The 17,925-nt window shown below is 36.2% G+C and overlaps 1 protein-coding gene across 1 annotated transcript in view; it reads left to right on the top strand.

The window, feature by feature from the left end:
- Positions 1–17,925, top strand: part of CSRNP3 (cysteine and serine rich nuclear protein 3) — a 210,654-nt gene that overhangs the window by 10,536 nt on the left and 182,193 nt on the right. The window contains exon 2 of the mRNA XM_042243783.1: positions 3,459–3,629. The gene's annotated coding sequence lies outside the window, so the exon portion shown is untranslated. The remainder of the gene's footprint in view (positions 1–3,458; positions 3,630–17,925) is intronic.

Genomic DNA, 17,925 nt, shown 5'->3' with positions numbered 1-17,925 from the left:
AAAGAAAGCTTACATTTTCATTGTTAATTTTATTTGCCAAGGCAGTATCACAAAGTGCTCGTATATATCAGAATTGGTCCTATTTGAAACCTGGCAGGTAAGGTGGCGCCCATTTTCATCAAATATCTGTTAGATTTAGATACCAGAGGTGATTATAGGTAAAATTAAGTAACCACATTGCTTTGGGAAGCATTTTGACCTTCCTCATCCTTCTGATCTCTTTCTAAATTCTTTTCCCCCAGAAGAAATCTTGTAAGCCCTCTGACTTACCAGGTTCTGATTTTAACTATTCATCTGAGCTGCTAAGTCCTCCGTAATTCTAGACTTTTCCATTTCCCCATCAAATCTACCTTTCCTTTATCATAAGTGAAGTGAAAGTCGCTCAGTCATGTCCAACTCTTTGCCACCCCATGGATATATAGTCCGTGGAGTTCTCTAGGCCAGAATACTGGAGTGGGTAGCCTTTCTCTTCACCGGGCAATCTTCCCAACCCAGGAACTAAACCCAGGTCTCCCGCATTGCAGGCAGATTTACCAGCTGAGCCACCAAGGAAGCCCCCAAGAATACTGGAATGGGTAGCCTATCCCTTCTCCAGTGGATCTTTCCCACCCAGGAATCGAACTGGGGTCTCCTGCATTGCAGGCGGATTCTTTACCAACTGAGCTACTAGGGAAGCCCACTCCTTTATCATAAGCCCTCTTAAAAAAAAAATGAAATAATAGGTGAATGAGTGGTCCTTTTAAAGTATATCACTAGTATATCTTATCATTCCACTACTTAAGCCCTCTAGCTCATGTACAGTAACGTCCAAAGTTTTGACAGTCTCTACACAATCTAGCCCCCAACACTTGTCTAAACTCATTGCCTCCTATGCCCAGACCAAGACTTGTCTCCTATAGCTTGATCTGCTCTTTCCCCAAATGTCAGACTGACTGGCTCCCTTACTTTCCTTACTGTAACATGAGCTCACCGATTAATTCAAAATGCAGTGTTCTCTAACAGCCAAATTTCTGATCGCTTTATCACTTGACCACTTAACTTTCTTGATAGTATTTAACTCCACAGAGCATATATCATACTTAATTTACTTATCTATTTATTTACCCTTTCCCCAACAACACTGAGTAGGGGAGCACTGTTAGAGGAGTGATTTTTTCCCTATGTGGTTACTTTAGCATCTAAAATGGAGAAGGCAATGGCGACCCACTCCAGTGCTCTTGCCTGGAAAATCCCATGGACAGAGGAGCCTAGTGGGCTGCAGTCCATGGGGTCGCGAAGAGTCAGACACGACTGAGTGACTTCACTTTCACTTTTCACTTTCATGCATTGGAGAAGGAAATGGCAACCCACTCCAGTGTTTTTGCCTGGGGAATCCCCCGGATGGGGGAGCCTGGTGGGCTGCCGTCTATGGGGTCGCACAGAGTCAGACACGACTGAAGTGACTTAGCAGCAGCAGCAGCATCTAAAATAGTCACTGGTACATGGTAGAAGCTCAAGAAATGTTTATTGAATAAATAATAAATGGCCCCTTAAAGTAAGGAAAACAAACACATTTCTTTTCTATTAGAATGGCATAAATACCTGAATAAATACACTCAGATTCCCTTACTCAACAATCTGAGCTGGAGTATATTAAAAGAACAAGAGAATTGGTGTTTAGTGTTGAGGTTTTCAAGATATGAGAAGATAGAAGGTGTTATTTCAGAAATAAAACTGTATGCAGTTAAGAATACTAGAAAGCAGAAAATACAGAAACAGAGAAAGCTAGTCAATGAAAGGACTTGGAGCAAATACTCCTCACAGAACTATAGCTACCAAAATTGACATGAGGTACCAACATTGAGACTCCATGAGGTCACTGAGAGGCAAATGAAAGTAGCCAGACTTTTTAAGAAAGTCACTCTATTTTGATTTGCTTCTTATTACAGATAGGATTGCCATGCTGAGGTTTGATGGCTTCAAGGCACCACCTCTTCTTGGTAGCATGTATTGTGCAAGCATCTTTGTAAAATAAGTTTGTTCTCCCAACTTATGTGTCTCTAGCAAAGGCATTTCAGGTATTGTGTTGGACTAGTATGGAAGAGAATGTTTTGAATCCTTATTCTGTTAATCCTTCTAAGCCACAGATCTAAACCGTTATTTGTCTATCTGATAGAGCCAATCTAAGAGGGGCTTTACATTACAAGGTAACATAAGAATCACTCCTTTAATTTTATAAACAAAATTAATAAGGAGGTGGGACATGTGAAAGCTAACAGTGTAAAGGATTGTTTCTGAATGTGAATGAGGCATTGGCCAGATTTTAGAGTGGGTTATATTGGGAGAGCATGGAGGTGAAATAACCTGGACCTAAATAGTGGCTTCCCACTTTGGCCTGTGTGCGCATCTCCGGTTTTCCACAGTTTACGCTGTTTCTACCCACTGTCTCTTTGGTTGTGAGATCACTTATTATGGTTCCTACGCTATCATTTTTCTTAGGGTAGAGAAGTATTTCTTGATACCTTTGTTACAAATAACAACCGAAAAATGAGAGGAGTGAGATGATTTTATTATATCTGATCCTCTTTACTCATTGAAATTAACTGCCATTGTAAGAATTTGTGTTTGCAACCACTGATTATCATCAGAGTTATGGCTATAAGGAAATTATTACTCTCAGAGGTCTAATGACTCATCAATATTAAATTGATATTAACAATTTTTTAAAAATGTTCAGGCTACCTCAGACTGGCTTTCACTGACCATGTTGATACAAAGAATGAAGAGGCTCAAATTAATATTTTATCCAGCAAAAGATTTAGGGACTGTGATTTACCCTGTATAAAATTTATTCAGCCAGCCTCCATGGTACAGGATTCCAAAATTCCCTGTAGCTCCGCTGAACTGACTGGAAACATGATAAGGCATCTAAATTCTGTAGGTACAGCCGTTCCTAGCAACCAATTTGATTTTTGACGGACAAAGAGCCCCAGGAAAGTAGACGCCTTTGTACCTGAGAAAAAAAGAAATCCCAAGCAAGATAGACATGCCCTAATCAGTATGCTCTGGGTATGATAGCATGCAAGTGAATGATCTATTTCGTTCTGAACCTTGGCTCTGTCAATGACAGAACACAATTTACTAGAACAAATCAAATAAATGTATTTGACTCCTGTTATGACGTTTCAAAACGCTGAACCATATTTCCTTATGCAGCCCTCTGATTTCACATTTTTAATTTTTACTTTTTCTTATAAAATACTCTTGTCAGAATGAGAATGCAAATAGCAATGCATCAGGGTAGAAATACTTTCAAACATTATGGGAAAAATTATTTCTGCATGGATATGATACTCTGGCAGATGTGATTCAAAAAATTACAGCCCTCCCCACCACCTCCAAAGAACGGCTTGGAGACCTTGACTGTGCAGTCAGTGGTCAGATGCTTCAGTACTCTGTTGTTCCCGTTCTTGTTACAGTTACATGTGACAGTGCTGCAGCGATGAGTGGAATTTTCAAGGGAAAGTTGGAAGGAATTGATGGCTCCTTACCCTGCTCCTCTGTGCAGGAATCCGATGATGAAGTTTTTAGCTGCGACAGTGCTGCCAGTGTTGATAGTGTCAATCCATCCACTTCTAATCATTTTACTGGTAAGTATCTGAGGCTGTATTTCAGATTGCACTCTAAATTGTGTCATATAGTCAATTCTTGGAATTTTTATCTGTATCCATTGGCTTATATTTGCCCCTCAGCTGTTTATCAAAACAGACTTAATTTGGAAAACATGCTACCATTTTGGTTAATTAACTCTCAGTAGTCTACTCCTGTTTATCTCTATAGAGTATGAGAGGTAGAAATACGTCCAAACTAAGGTAAGCAAATGGCAAGTGAAAATAATTTCCTGTGTGTCTTCAGCTTTCGGAAGCAGAGCCATCCTTTTGAAATCTAAATCACTTGAGCTCTTTTGAACGTCTAATACTGGTTAATGAGTTGTGGAATATTTGCAGTACTGAATACAAAACATTCACTTCCAGGGTGAGAAAATGATGTTTTGTTTTTAAAAGAATGCGACTCCGAAATGAAAGCCTTGGAAACCCTAAGATTCTGTAATTGTTTGAACACTGGTAAACCTAAAACTGAAGGCCAGATTCATGCACTACAGTAAACGTAGCTTTCTACACATATATGTGGGCTTCCCAAGTGGTTCAGCAGTAAAGAATCTGCCTGCCAATGCAGGAGACACAGGAGACATGGGTTCGATTCCTGAGTCAGGAAGATCCCCTTGAGAAGGAAATAGCAACACACTCCAGTATTCTTACCTGGAAAATCCCATGGACAGAGGAGTCTGGCAGGCTACGGTGCATGGGGTTGCAGTCAGACATGACTGAGTCACTGAGCGTACATACATACATATATACTTCTCCTTTGCTGTTAATGTGAGCAGCATCATTTAATTTAGTGTGATATGTTCAGACTTGAAGTTGTAGCCATTTTAAGTTGCATTCCTTGTGACAGATGCTCATACGAAGACTTTGAAACAGGCAAATCTTTTCTAACGTATCCATGTCCATTCAATACCATGTGATTTTAAAATTATTTTTTAGAAGAGTTAGTATCATTCAAATAAAAACTAAAAAAAGGTCAGTAAGGGCCCCTTAAGTTCACCCTGACAGGTATAAATTTCTTTTTAAAGGTTCATTCCTTAAATAAAAGTAAAAATTATCCAATACAAAAGAGAAGTTTTTTCTTTTCCACAATAGTATTTCCTAGCATTATTTTTGTAGGGCATTTGTGTTTTTTTTTTTTTTTTTTTTTTGCTCACCAAAGAAAGAAAGGAAGGGAAGTCACTCAGTCATGTTCGACTCTTTGCAACCCCATGGACTGTAGCCCACCAGGCTCCCCCATCCATGGGATTTTCCAGGCGAGAGTTCTGGAGTGGGTTGCCATTTCCTTCTCCACACACTGACATTTATACAATGTGACCCCTCTAATTCCATCTTTAAACTTCCTCTCCCCAACTGCCAAGAATTAAAAAACTTGTTTGGTTTTCATGAATTCTCCATCATCACTGTTAGAAGGATTTAGAATAAAAATAGATAAAACTTTATGATAATGTTTAGCCTCTATATTATTTATCTCTTGACTAAAGTAGAACTTAGTTTTAATGAACTTGTACAAAGTATAAAACAGTACGGAGAAGATAAAGGAACACTCAGGCAAAGGGAGAAAATAATAGCTGTTTGGAGAATAAGATTCTCTGGTTACAAAGGGAAGTTAGATTTATTGGAGGGATACATTTTGTTTGAAATTTATCAATACCTTCCTGGTATCCACAGTGCCTGGAAGAGCACTGAACACTGAATGATGCTTAAAAGTTAAAGTGAAGTCACTCAGTTTTGTGCAATTTGTGACCCCATGACTGTAGCCTACTAGGCTCCTCTGTCCATGGGATTTTCCAGGCAAGAATACTGGAATGGGGTGCCATTTCCTTTTCCAGGGGATCTTCCCGGCTCAGAGATCAAACCCAGGTCTCCTGCGTTGCAGGCAGATTCTTTACCGTCTGAGCCACCAGAGAAGGGAATGATGCTTAACTTCTATATTGAGTGAACAGATTAATTTTTAGACAATTTTTATACTTTCTTGATAAATAAAAATTATATCTGTTTAATGTGCACAACTGGAGAAGGCAATGACACCCTACTCCAGTACTCTGCCTGGAAAATCCCATGGATGGAGGAGCCTGGCAGGCTACAGTCCATGGGGTCGCAAAGAGTTGGACACGACTGAGCGACTTCATTCACTTTTCACTTTCATGCACTGGAGAAGGAAATGGCAACCCACTCCAGTGTTCTCGCCTGGAGAATCCCAGGGACGGGGGAGCCTGGTGGGCTGCCATTTATGGGGTTGCACAGAGTCAGACGCGACTGAAGTGACTTAGCAGCAACGGCAGCAATGTGCGCAACATGATATTTTAATACACATATGCATTGTGAAATGATTACCACAGTCAAACTAATAAACATTTTCATCATCTCACATAATTACTTTCTTTTTTGGTGGTGGTGAGAATGTAAGATCTACTCCCTTGGCCAGTTTCAAGAACAAAATACATTATTTTTATAATTTCAGACAAATTTTTTTAAACTGGAGAGAAAGAGTCCACTGGATGTCCTTGTCCTTCAGAAAGCAACAGTATACATTTAAATTCAAGAACCTCAGAACACTCTATTAAATACCTGCCGTGTGTCCCTTGAGAGCGCTCATTCTGCAAGTCCCAGAGAATGGCAGGGTCTCCTAGTATTTCTCGACTCTTTCCCCTTTAGCCATTCTTGAAAAACACCACCAACCTAGACCCTCTTTCTTTGAGATCCTCCTCCTCTAGTGCAGTGCAGCATTTTCCACACAATTTTTTTTTAAGCCTGCAGCATGCGTAAACCCCCTCCCTGGTGTCTGTGCTTCTCCTAAAGTTACAAATTGACTCTCTTCTGGAAAAATCAATTTCAGGCCTTCTCTATGCAAGGTGCCTATTGATTTCTATAGCTTGTGAGTTCACAAAGTACCTATAATGCTCGTTTAAACACCATCAGCTCTTACAATTGCAGTTCAAGATGCTTTCCAGATGAAAGTGATGTTCTGGTGGTTCAGAGGGGTTTGAAAAATTATAGGTCAGGCACTAGTTATGAGCACCTGAATAGTTCCCTGGAGGGTAAAAGTTTGAGTGGAGAGTGGTTTTATTTTGATGAAATAAACTATTTGATAACTATTTTGCTATCTGGTCATAACTGTCCTGTTTCATCACCATGGCACAAGTCTGTGGAGGAGGAGACATCTACTGTATACAGAGGAGATGGCAGGCTAGTAAAGAAAGCAGCTGGGATGTGTGATTAGCTTTTTCAGCAGTTTTGTTGCAAATTTTCAAGGGTTTTGAGGGAAATATTTACTGATACTCCTCTGTAAGGAAACAGAGATAGGCATCATTGAACAACTTATAATTGAATGTGTGATTAAAACTCTGATTTGGGATAAACAGTGGGAGGAGGGGCCAAAAAGAATAGATGGAAATGTAACAGTCATGGGGGGATTTCTTGTTTTCGGTGGGTTATTCTCAGCTTGATCTCCAGTACAAAACCGGAGGTTATTTTATAAAATTGGACAATTGAGGAAGAAATTCCATTTAAATTTTTTAGAGGATCCAATGATCTTTTATATGGGTGAGACAAAAAAAAAAATTAGTACTGACAACCCTCATTTTGAATTCAAAGAATTTTAGAACTAGTAGAGCCTTTGAGAACATCTGGATAGACGCCCTTATTTTACAGATATGGAGACCACAGCCCAGGGAGATTAACTTGACAAGAATCCAGATGTGAGATAGTGGCAGAGAGCTTTATTGTAGATCCCTAGAGGGTCGGCCTTTCTCTAGACTGTGCTGCTCTCTAACAGGTCTGTTTCGTCACCATTTAAGTAGAGGACCCAAATCATCAAGTCAAAGGCATACTTTATCTTTTGTGCCATCTCTTCTTAGAAACAGAATGAGCGCATCTTTTGGTGAAGGTAATTGGCACCTCATCTTCTGTTGCCTTTTTTTTAAGTTGGCTTCTATAGAAAGTATGATTATTTCCAGGCTGTAATACAATACCAGTGATGAGTTTATGAATAAATTCAATGAGCCTAAAGAAATAGTGGACCGAGAATTCAATCTGAGTGAATGAACAATTCCTCTTTCTCTTTCTGTGACAGGGCAGACTGTTGAGACTTTATGTGTCCCTGACAATGATGGAAATATCTTACAGCAAACATGTTTTATATTTACATGAATGAAATTGGTTTGTCTTGGTGACATAATGCTACTTGTGATAATGTGAAAATATTACGATGAAAGTGGATGAGATGCAGTTTGCAGTGTGCATCTTCAACAGCAGCTAACAAATAGAAGTTTCTTTGATTTACTTAGAAATAGAACCCTGTGCATTCCGTTTTTGCCAGAAGGGTGAGTGGTCATCCTTGATTCCCTGGAGAAAAAAAAAGATAATGATACCCTTCCATCCCTTGAACTCCAGGACCCTACATTATTTGTTCAATAATTCAAGACTTCAGAAACCCACTTACCTTGCATTTCAATGAGACTCAGTCACATCTTCTGACTAAATGCAGTAATTATATTCTGTTTTACTGGTTAGGTAAAGAATTGGCTTTCATATTTGCTTGTTTTAAGCCCTGAAACACAATTAGACCAAGTTTCAAATGAAATTTTATATGTCTATATCACAGTAAATCTAGGAAAACAGCACATCACTTGTGGTTTTAACTCTCAGTTAGGTATTATAAGAAGCTAATTATAAAGATCATTCTGGTGGTGTCAATGTACTATTTCTCACATCATTCAAGGGATAAGACCCTATTAGCATGAAATCCAAAATAGAAAACCATAGAAAAATCTTCCATTTTCTCACATCTCTTTTTTACTCAGAATATCTATAGATGCAATTGATATTGTAGTGGTATTTCATGAACTGTAAGAGAATTAGAGTTGAATTAAATACTAAAGACACCACCTTTACATTACTGATCATAAAATTTTTGTCTGATAATATAATTTGTTTACAAATATTTCTTACAATATTTGAGTTTTTAAGCTTCTTGATAAGAATCATACTTTGATTTTGGGGTCATCCAGAGTGATCATGGGCAATAACGAGATGATTATCAAACTGCAAAATATTGTGACTTGAAAAATGAACTGCAAAATATTGTGACTTGAAAAATGGATCCAAATGAATTTAGGTGATTAAAATTCTACTAACCATTCTATTAACAATGGTTCTACTAACCATTCAAAGTCTTAAGACCTTTTGGCTTTGGTTTGATCACCAGAGGTTGACTGGCATTCTACTTGTTTATGATGGTGATGATAAAATCATAGTGCCTAAAGCAAATGTCCTTGTGTTTCTCAAAAGATTTTAAAATTCATCATGCAAATCAGGCAATCTGATGCTTTCTGACAGCTCGAGGGAAGTATATTTGTGTGCATGTGAATGCAAAAAAGAATTAAACCTGGTTCTGCTAAAAAAAAAAAAAAAAAAGCCAGTTGCTATTTCTGAATTGGCTGCAATATTTAACCGTTTCACTCTGGAAAGTACTTGTTTGTACTCTGAAAATGTTGCTTCTTTTTTGTCTGAACCATTTGGAAATAAACTGGGAATGTGTTAGGGCCACAGAATTGTTGTACCAAATGTTTTATATGTTCTGCTATAGTGATCTGGCATGAACTATAATAGTTAAATGTCTGAAATTTCTATTGAGAGTTAGATTAAGATTAAGAGTACAGTTTTTAAGCATAATGAAGAAAGAGCAACCATAATAAATATAACAAAACATAAATATTTTATTTTCAACCAAGGATCGATACTTAAAAACTAGAAAGGCATTTTCCTTTGAATGATGTTTAATTTTCAGATAGTGAGATATTTGTAGTGAGATAAAATTGAAATGGACACTCAATTTTTTGCATTTGGTTTTATCTCATCTCACAAGTATTATAATAAGGGAGTGGTAATAAACATTTATGTAATTTACAACTCTAGAAATCTGCATGAAGTGTTATGAAACTTGATTTATATAATGAACTATTAAATCACTTTAAGATCCTTCATGGATATCTGCAGTGGTCTTAGCATGGCAAAAAATAAAAATAAAAACCTAAAAACAAATTCTATTAAAATGATTATCAAAGCACTGTGAAAGCTGGTAAAGACTGTTTCACCAAATACTAAAAGCACTAGATATTTCTGGCTGAATTACAATAGTGGGTCCCACTAATTTGTGATGTTTGGAGGCTGAAATGCATTCAGTATTATATATTTTTATGCTCAATGATAATGTTAGTGGATATAAAAATTGTACATAGTTTAGTTTTAAATAATATTAATAAATTACTTTATTCATGAAGAATACTTAACATATTTCATTTTAAAATTTGCATTAATGCCTACAGTTTTCTACATTTTAAAAAATGTATATATTTTGAATCTTAATGCCAGCATTTGGGGTATTTAATTCCATCTTTGAAGAAACTTGTTTGGAAGAAATAAAAACTATTAATTTTAAACACAGTTAATTTTTCTTACTTTTTAGCCTGTTGTATTTCACAATTTCTCCAAAAGTGTTGCCCCTTATCTTCTTGCTATGTCAGCTGTGAGTTTTTGCTGTTTGCTGTTTCTATGGCAACCATTATGTTGGCTTAGAGTAGTACATATTTCAAATATATACATTCATAATTCTAGACACACACACACATACACACACTCACTTTTAGAACTTTTCACTTGCTAACAGAATTGATGATTAATCTAACTGTTATGATGGTCATTAATCAGTACTAAAATGCTATGCTAAGATTGTGGCTGCATAAAACATGTATTTGGCCTAGATTAAAAATATATATATATATGCGTAAAGCTAGAGGAACTGCAAAAAAACAAACCAAGGAGTAAACTTGACTAAAATTTACAGATACTAACAAAGAAGCATATATATTTTAAAAGTCCTCTCAAAATGAGATATTTTGATGAAAAATTAAAGAATGAATGAAATTCAGGGTAACAACCTAAATAAGAATTGTTATTTTCAGCAGAGCAATTCTTACTTTTTTTAGCATTCACTAGTTTTGCAGCTAGAATATGGAAACTGTTGGAATTTATAATCACAATATTTTAAGTTCCTTGGTGTCAAGAACTGTGTCTTTTATTTCCCCCACATTGTTGTTGTTGCTGTTCAGTTGCCCAGTTGTGTCCGACTCTGTGAACCCATGGACTTCAGCATACTAGGCTTCCCTGTCCCACACCATCTCCTGGAGTTTGCCCAAGTTCATGCTCATGACATCGGTGATGCCTTCCAGCCATATTATCTTCTGATGCCCTCTACTCCTTCTGCCCCCTATCTTTCCCAGCATCAGGGACTTTTCCAATGAGTCATTTGTTTACATCAGAAGACCAGGATACTGAAGCTTCAACTTCAGTATCAGTCTTTTCAGTGAGTATTCAAGGTTTATCTCCCTAAAGATTGACTGGCTTGATCTCCTTGCTGTCCAAGGGACTTTCAGGAGTCTTCTCTAGCACTGCATTTCAAGGGTATCAAGTCTTTGGCATTCTACCTTCTTTACAGTCCAGCTCTCACAACCATATGTCCCCCACATTACTTAATGTTAATAATCATAATAGCAAGCTTTATTAAGCATTGTCATTTGCCAAGCATTGTAGTAGATGTTTTAAATAAATTATTATCATTATTATTAGTTTGAGTTTCATTATAGAATTTATTTTCCAGAGGCTCCTTTTTTTTTTGACCATGCTCAGTGGTTTATGAGATCTTAACTCCCCAACTAAGGATCAAATCCCTGCCACAGCAGTGAATGCACCCAGTCCTAACCACTAGGTCACCAAGCAATTCCTCAATTATTTTGATTCTTTTAATACACGGTCCTAAATAAATTTATTTTTGTTTGGTATGTTCATGACTTTTTCTAAAACGTACATGTCTTAATTGATCAAATGATCTCTGTCATCTTAAACGTGAAATGAGTGAACTAAAACAGGCTAACTATATAGCAATTATTGGGGTGGCCAAAAAGTTCATTCAGGTTATTCCATAGATATTACAGGAAAACCCAAATGACCTTTTAGGTTAACCCAATAATTAAGATTGCTGAATACAATTTAGGGTCTTCTTCAATGGGTACAGACCTATATGAAAAATGTTTGTATATCAGATGTTCATGAAGTTTCCAGCTATGCATATAATATTGTCAGTATAAATGAAATCACTTTCCAAACTTCCTACATAGTTTTAAATTTATTAATATCAATATCAGAAGTCAATATTTGAAGATGAGAACACTGAAATATTTTTAATAAACATATTTAAAGCTTATTACTTAAAAATAAATATTAAAAAATTTAGCTTTAATTTTTGCAATATTTTCCCTACAGTGAAAAATTATAAAGAAACTATATACTATGCAATTGTTTAAATAATATATGGAACACCGATACAATAGATTACCATGTGGCCAGTGAAAAGAATTGAACAAATGTATCCATTGACATACAAATATATTCAAATTAATAAATACTTCACATTAATTGCAAAATTATTTTGCAGATTCATCCCATTTGTAAAATATTATACATGATGTACGAAAGCAATAAGATCCAGAAACAGAAAGGGAAACACGTATTTTCTATTGTTGCTGTTGTTCAGTCACCCAGTCGTGTCTGACACTTTGCAGTTCCAAGGACTGCAGCGCACCAGGCCTTTCTGTCCGTCAACATCTCCCAAAGTTTGCCCAAATTCATGCCCATTGTATTTTTCTACAGAAACAAAATTTTAAGTTTTCTCTGAATAGTGGCATGCATAATTTAAATTATCTATATATTCTCAATATTTCATGATATCTATATATTTTCTCAATTTATATTAATATATTTTAGTTTAAGACTTAGTATCTCCATTCATTACAATAGCTTTCTAGAATTTTTCACTAATACAGTTACTGCTGCTATAACATGCTTATAATTTTTTCCCTAAGATAGAAATCATAGTTCAAAGGTATCATTTTAATTGCCCTCCAGAAAGCTTTACCAATTCATGTGCTCACTTCTGGTAACTAAAATAATCTCCTTATTTAGTTACCAAGCTAACTAGGCATTTTTTTTCCTCTCTCTCTGTGCATGTATACCTGGCCAATTTGGTAGGTAAAGACTGATATTTCCTTAATGCTTTCACTTGAATTTCTCTGAATAGTAGAAAGCAAATTATTTACATATTTATTTACCCTTTTTTGTGTGTATAAGTGTTCTACTTTAGTTCTTTTTTATCATGATTTTCTCTTTCATTATTTTATATTAAGTATTATTACAACATTTATGTGATAAGATCCTTCCTATTTTATCACTGGTCTTTCAACTCTGTTTATGTTTGCCACAGAACTATGTTATGTGGTCAAATATACTCATGGATTTGGCTTTTAAGAAATGTTTAGGGAGATCTCAGCTCCCAAGATTAATTGAATACAAATAATCTCCTCTAAAACTTTTATGAATTTCTATTAAAAATTTAGATCATTGGATCAATTGAATATTGTGATGGCATGCTATGTAAAACAGACAATTTTTTTCAGTTTTTCTAAAATCATATTTGAGTAATATAATATTTGCTATTTGAAGTTCTGTCCTCCTCTTGAACCAAATTCTTACATATAGTAGGATCAGTGTCTGTAATTTTCGATTTCATCATCTAAATGCCTATGCCTAAACCAACAATACTGACTCTGTAGTGAGTTTTAATCTCACATAAGAGTTCCCAGTTCTCCATAACTCACTACCATAAACAGAAACACAGTATATTATTATACTCTTTAAGAACTCTGTTAGTTCAGTTCAGTTCAGTTCAGGCACTCAGTCATGTCTGACTCTTTGCAACTCAGTGGACTGAAGCACACCAGGCCTCCCTGTCAACAACTCCCAGAGTTTACTTAGACTCATGTCCATTGAGTCAGTGATGCCATCCAACCATCTGATCCTCTTTCATCCCCTTCTCCTGCATCAAGTGGCCAAAGTATTGGAGTTTCAGCTTCATTAGTACTTCCAGAGTATTTAGGACTGATTTCCTTCAGGATGGACTGTTGGATCTCTTGCAGTCCAAGAGACTCTCAAGAGTCTTCTCATTCTTTGGTGCTTTATTTCTTTATCATCCAACTCTCACATCCATACATGACCACTGGAAAAACCATAGCTTTGAATAGATGGACCTTTGTTGGCAAAGTAGTACCTTTGTTGGCAAAGTAGTGTCTTTGTTTTTTAATATGCTGTCTAGCTTGGTCATAACTTTTTTTTCCAAGGAGTAAGCATCTTTTAATTTAATGGCTGCAGACACCATCTGCAGTGATTTTGGAGCCCCCCAAAATAAAGTCAGCCGCTGTTTCCACTGTTTCCCCATCTATTTGCCAGGAAGTGATGGGACCAGATGCCATGATCTTAGTTTTCTGAATGTTGAGTTAGAAGGCAACTTTTTCACTCTCTTCCTTTTTTTTTTCACTCTCTTCTTTTGCTTTGATCAAGAGGCTCTTAAAGAGCTCTTCGCTTTCTGCCATAAGTGTAGTGTCATCTGCATGTCTGAGGTTATTGATATTTCTCCCATCAATCTTGATTCCAACTTGTGCTTCATCCAGTCCAGCATTTCTCATGATATACTCTGCATATTAGTTATTCTCACATAATTATTATTTGAATTTTATAAGAATATTGTCAAACTATGAAACAAACCAAGCATTGGAGTTACATTACATGCTATGCCATTGGAGTTACATTACATTTATAGGTTAATTTGAGCCACAAGGCAAATTGACATCTTTACAATTCCATTCCAAGAATACCAGATATGTTTCCATATTTAACTGTCATTCTACCCACAGAAGAGTTTTGTGCATTTCTTCTTGCAGTGCATTTTTTTGCTGAGTCCCTAAGTTTTTAAAATATTTTTGTACCTATTAGAGACTTTTAAAAATAACTTCTAATATGATGAGCTGAAAAATATTTTTCTTAATATTAAAATCATTGTTGCCTTGTGTATGAAAGTGAAAGTTGCTTAGTGGTGTCTGACTCTTTGTGACCCAAAGGACTATACAGTCCATGGAATTCCCTAAGTCAGAATACTGGAGTAGGTAGCCTTTCCCTTCTCCAGAGGATCTTCCCAACCCAGGGATCAAACCCAGGTCTCCCACATTACAGGCAGATTCTTTACCAGCTGAGCCACAAGGGAAGCCCAAAAATACTGGAGTGGGTAGCCTATCCCTTCTCCAGCAAATCTTCCCAACCCAAGAATCAAACCAGAGTCTCCTACATTGCAGGTGGATTCTTTACCAACTGAGCTATCAGGGAAGCCCTCCTTTGAGTCCACTTTAAATAAAATGTGCTTCCCAAGTGGGGCTAGTGGTAATGAATCCAGCTGTGAGTGCAGAGGACATGCAACCCTCTTCAGTATTCTTGCCTGAAAAATCCTGTGGACAGAAGAGCCTGATGAGCTACAGTCCAGGCAGTCGCAAAGAGTCAGACATGACTGAAGCAACTTAATATGCATGAACACAAAAGGTCCTCAAAAATGTTCAAGGTTATTTTAAAAATCCACTTAAAAATGTTCCATTGAAAGAAAACAAAGCTGAAAGCGTCACTTTTCCTGATTTCAAACTAAATTACAAAACCATACTAGTTAAAGCACTATGATACTAGGATAAAAACACAGAACAATGGAACAGATTAAACACCCCTAAAATAAACTCAGGCATGTTTGGCCAACTAATATTTTACAAGGGAGTCACAAACACTCAATTAAGAAAGGATAGTCTCTTAAATAAGTGATACTAAAAAAACTGTATATTCACATAACAATAATGAAACTGGACCCCTGTCATATACCATTCACAACAATTAACTTGAAATGGATCAAAGGCTTAAATGTAAGGTAAAACTGCAAAACTCCTAAAGGAAAACATATGGGAAAATCTCTCTGATGTTCGTCTTGGCGATGAACTTTTTGAATATGACACTAAAATCACAGGAAATATAAATAAAAATCAACGAGTAATACTGTACCAGACTAAAAAGCTCTGCACAGCAAATAAAATGATCAACAAAATGAAAAGTAATCTATGGAATGGAGAAAGTATTTGCAAATAATATATCTGATAAGGAGTTAATATCCAAAATATATAAGAAACTCATGAAACTGAATAATAAATGATCCATTAAAAAATTAGGCAAAGGATGGAATAGAATATTTCTAGACATATAATGACCAACAAGTTCATGAAAAGATGCTCTACTTCAGTAATCATCAAGGAGGAATTGCAAATCAAAGTAACAATGAGAAATCACCTCACACTTGTTAGAATAGCTGATATCAAAAAGACAAGAGATAGAAAATGTTGGGGAGAATGTGGAGAAAAGAAACCCTTGTGTACTACTGGCAGGAATGTAAATTGATACAGTCCAATGTAATTTACATTACATTGGAATGTAAATTGGTACATTTAGAAATGTAAATTGTTTTCCATAGGTTTCCAGGAAACTATGGAAAACAATACGAGGTTCCTCAAAAAATTAAAACCATATTGCCACTTCTGGGTAAATGCCCAAAGGAAATAAAGTCATATCTTAAAAAGAAATATACACCCTTTATGTTCATTGCAGCATTATTTGCAATAGTCAACCTGTGTCCATTAATGAATGAATGAATAAAGAAGTTATGGTGTATATATATGTGTGTGTGTGTGTGTACAAGGGAATATTATTTAGCCATAAGAAGGAGAAAATCCTGCCATTTGTGACAACATGGATGGAATTTGGGGCATTAATGCTAAGTGAAATAAGTCAGGTAGAGAAAGACAAATACTGTATGATCTCACTTATATGTGATATTTAAAAACAGAAAACTCATAGAAACAGGATAGGGGTTATGGTCACCAGAGCTGGAAGATGGAGGAAACTGGGAGACGTTGGTCAAAGGCTAAAAAAATAAACAAAATATTTTTGAAATATTTGAAATTTACACACACACAGATGGTAATAATATAAAAATGATGCAAAAAAGCCTATGCTATTTTCCACTTAGGACTTCCCTGACGGTTCAGCTGGTAAAGAATCTGCCTGCAATGTAGGAGACCTGGCTTCAATCCCTCGGTTAGGAAGATCCCCTGGAGAAGGGAAAGGCTACCCACTCCAGTATTCTGGCCTGGAGAATTCCATGGACTCTGTAGTCCATGGGGTCGCAGAGTCGGACACGACTGAGTGACTTTCACTTTCATGAGGACAAAGTGATCAAATCAGTTAAATCAACAGAGTAGTAAAAAGATAAAGTATAGATATTGCTTAATGTGAAAGAAGGAAAAGCTAGAAATATTAGTTTTTAATATAAATATATAGATATAATGGTTTGTTGAGTCTTCTTTATCTGTTCTGCAAATGGGCTAAAGGTTAAATCATCCACTTTATTAAAAAAATCTTCAACATTAGGGTATGATAAAAGGAAATAAAACTGCTCTGTTTAGAAGCCCACATATTGTAGCTGCAGATTAATTTTAAATACATTTTTGTTTCTTTGTGGCCATTTTTCATTTTGATAACCTCCATCTGGTATTGATCTGCATTTTTTTGTAGTCTGCTTACCAGGCACAAATCAAAGAAATCAACTAGTTCTTCTATCTTAAAAAGTTGGAAGAAATTTCCTTTTTAGATTTCTTTCCTTCTTTTTTTATTTTTTGTATTTAAATTCTCTATTTAAGATGTGATGGCCACTGAGGACCTATCAACACAATCACTTTCACTTAATTTCTCTTACTGGTAATAAATAACTATATCTGTTTTTTAATTGCAATTCTTACTGGTAATACTTGGCATTTTTCCTAGCACTTCTTTAAAATATTCAGTTAATAGTCATGGTTATGTTAGTCAGGACTTTTTATTGCTTGTGAAAAAAGCTCTATGCAATCTGGCTTAAACACAAAGGAGATATCTTAGTTCATGTAACAGAGAGACATGGATGAGATCACATCAGGCAAAAATGGTTCTAGGGCTCAAATAATAACCTCAGTGCATCCTCCCACCCCCATCACTTGGCTCTGTTCTCACTATGGGAGGGCCTTATTTTCTCTCACTGCATATGGATGGGGTTATGGGTTTCCCTTAAGATCTATGAAAGATATCTGCCTACATGTAGACATACACAGCTTCATAGCACTATATTCTTGAAGACAAGAAGCTGTCTCTTTCATCCCTGGCTCCAGTAGTTTAGGAGGTGAAATAGCTCATGTCTTCATAGTGTCGGCTGTGTACTCGTTTGTGTTCCTTCTCTGCCCTTTCTCTGGAAACTGCATTTCCTGATTGCTTGTCTACT

This window comes from Ovis aries, chromosome 2, assembly GCF_016772045.2.
Source record: "Ovis aries strain OAR_USU_Benz2616 breed Rambouillet chromosome 2, ARS-UI_Ramb_v3.0, whole genome shotgun sequence".
In the NCBI taxonomy this organism is placed as follows: Eukaryota; Metazoa; Chordata; class Mammalia; order Artiodactyla; family Bovidae; genus Ovis; species Ovis aries.
Note: the sequence above shows the minus strand (reverse complement) of the source record. Positions and strands in the feature narration are given on the sequence as shown.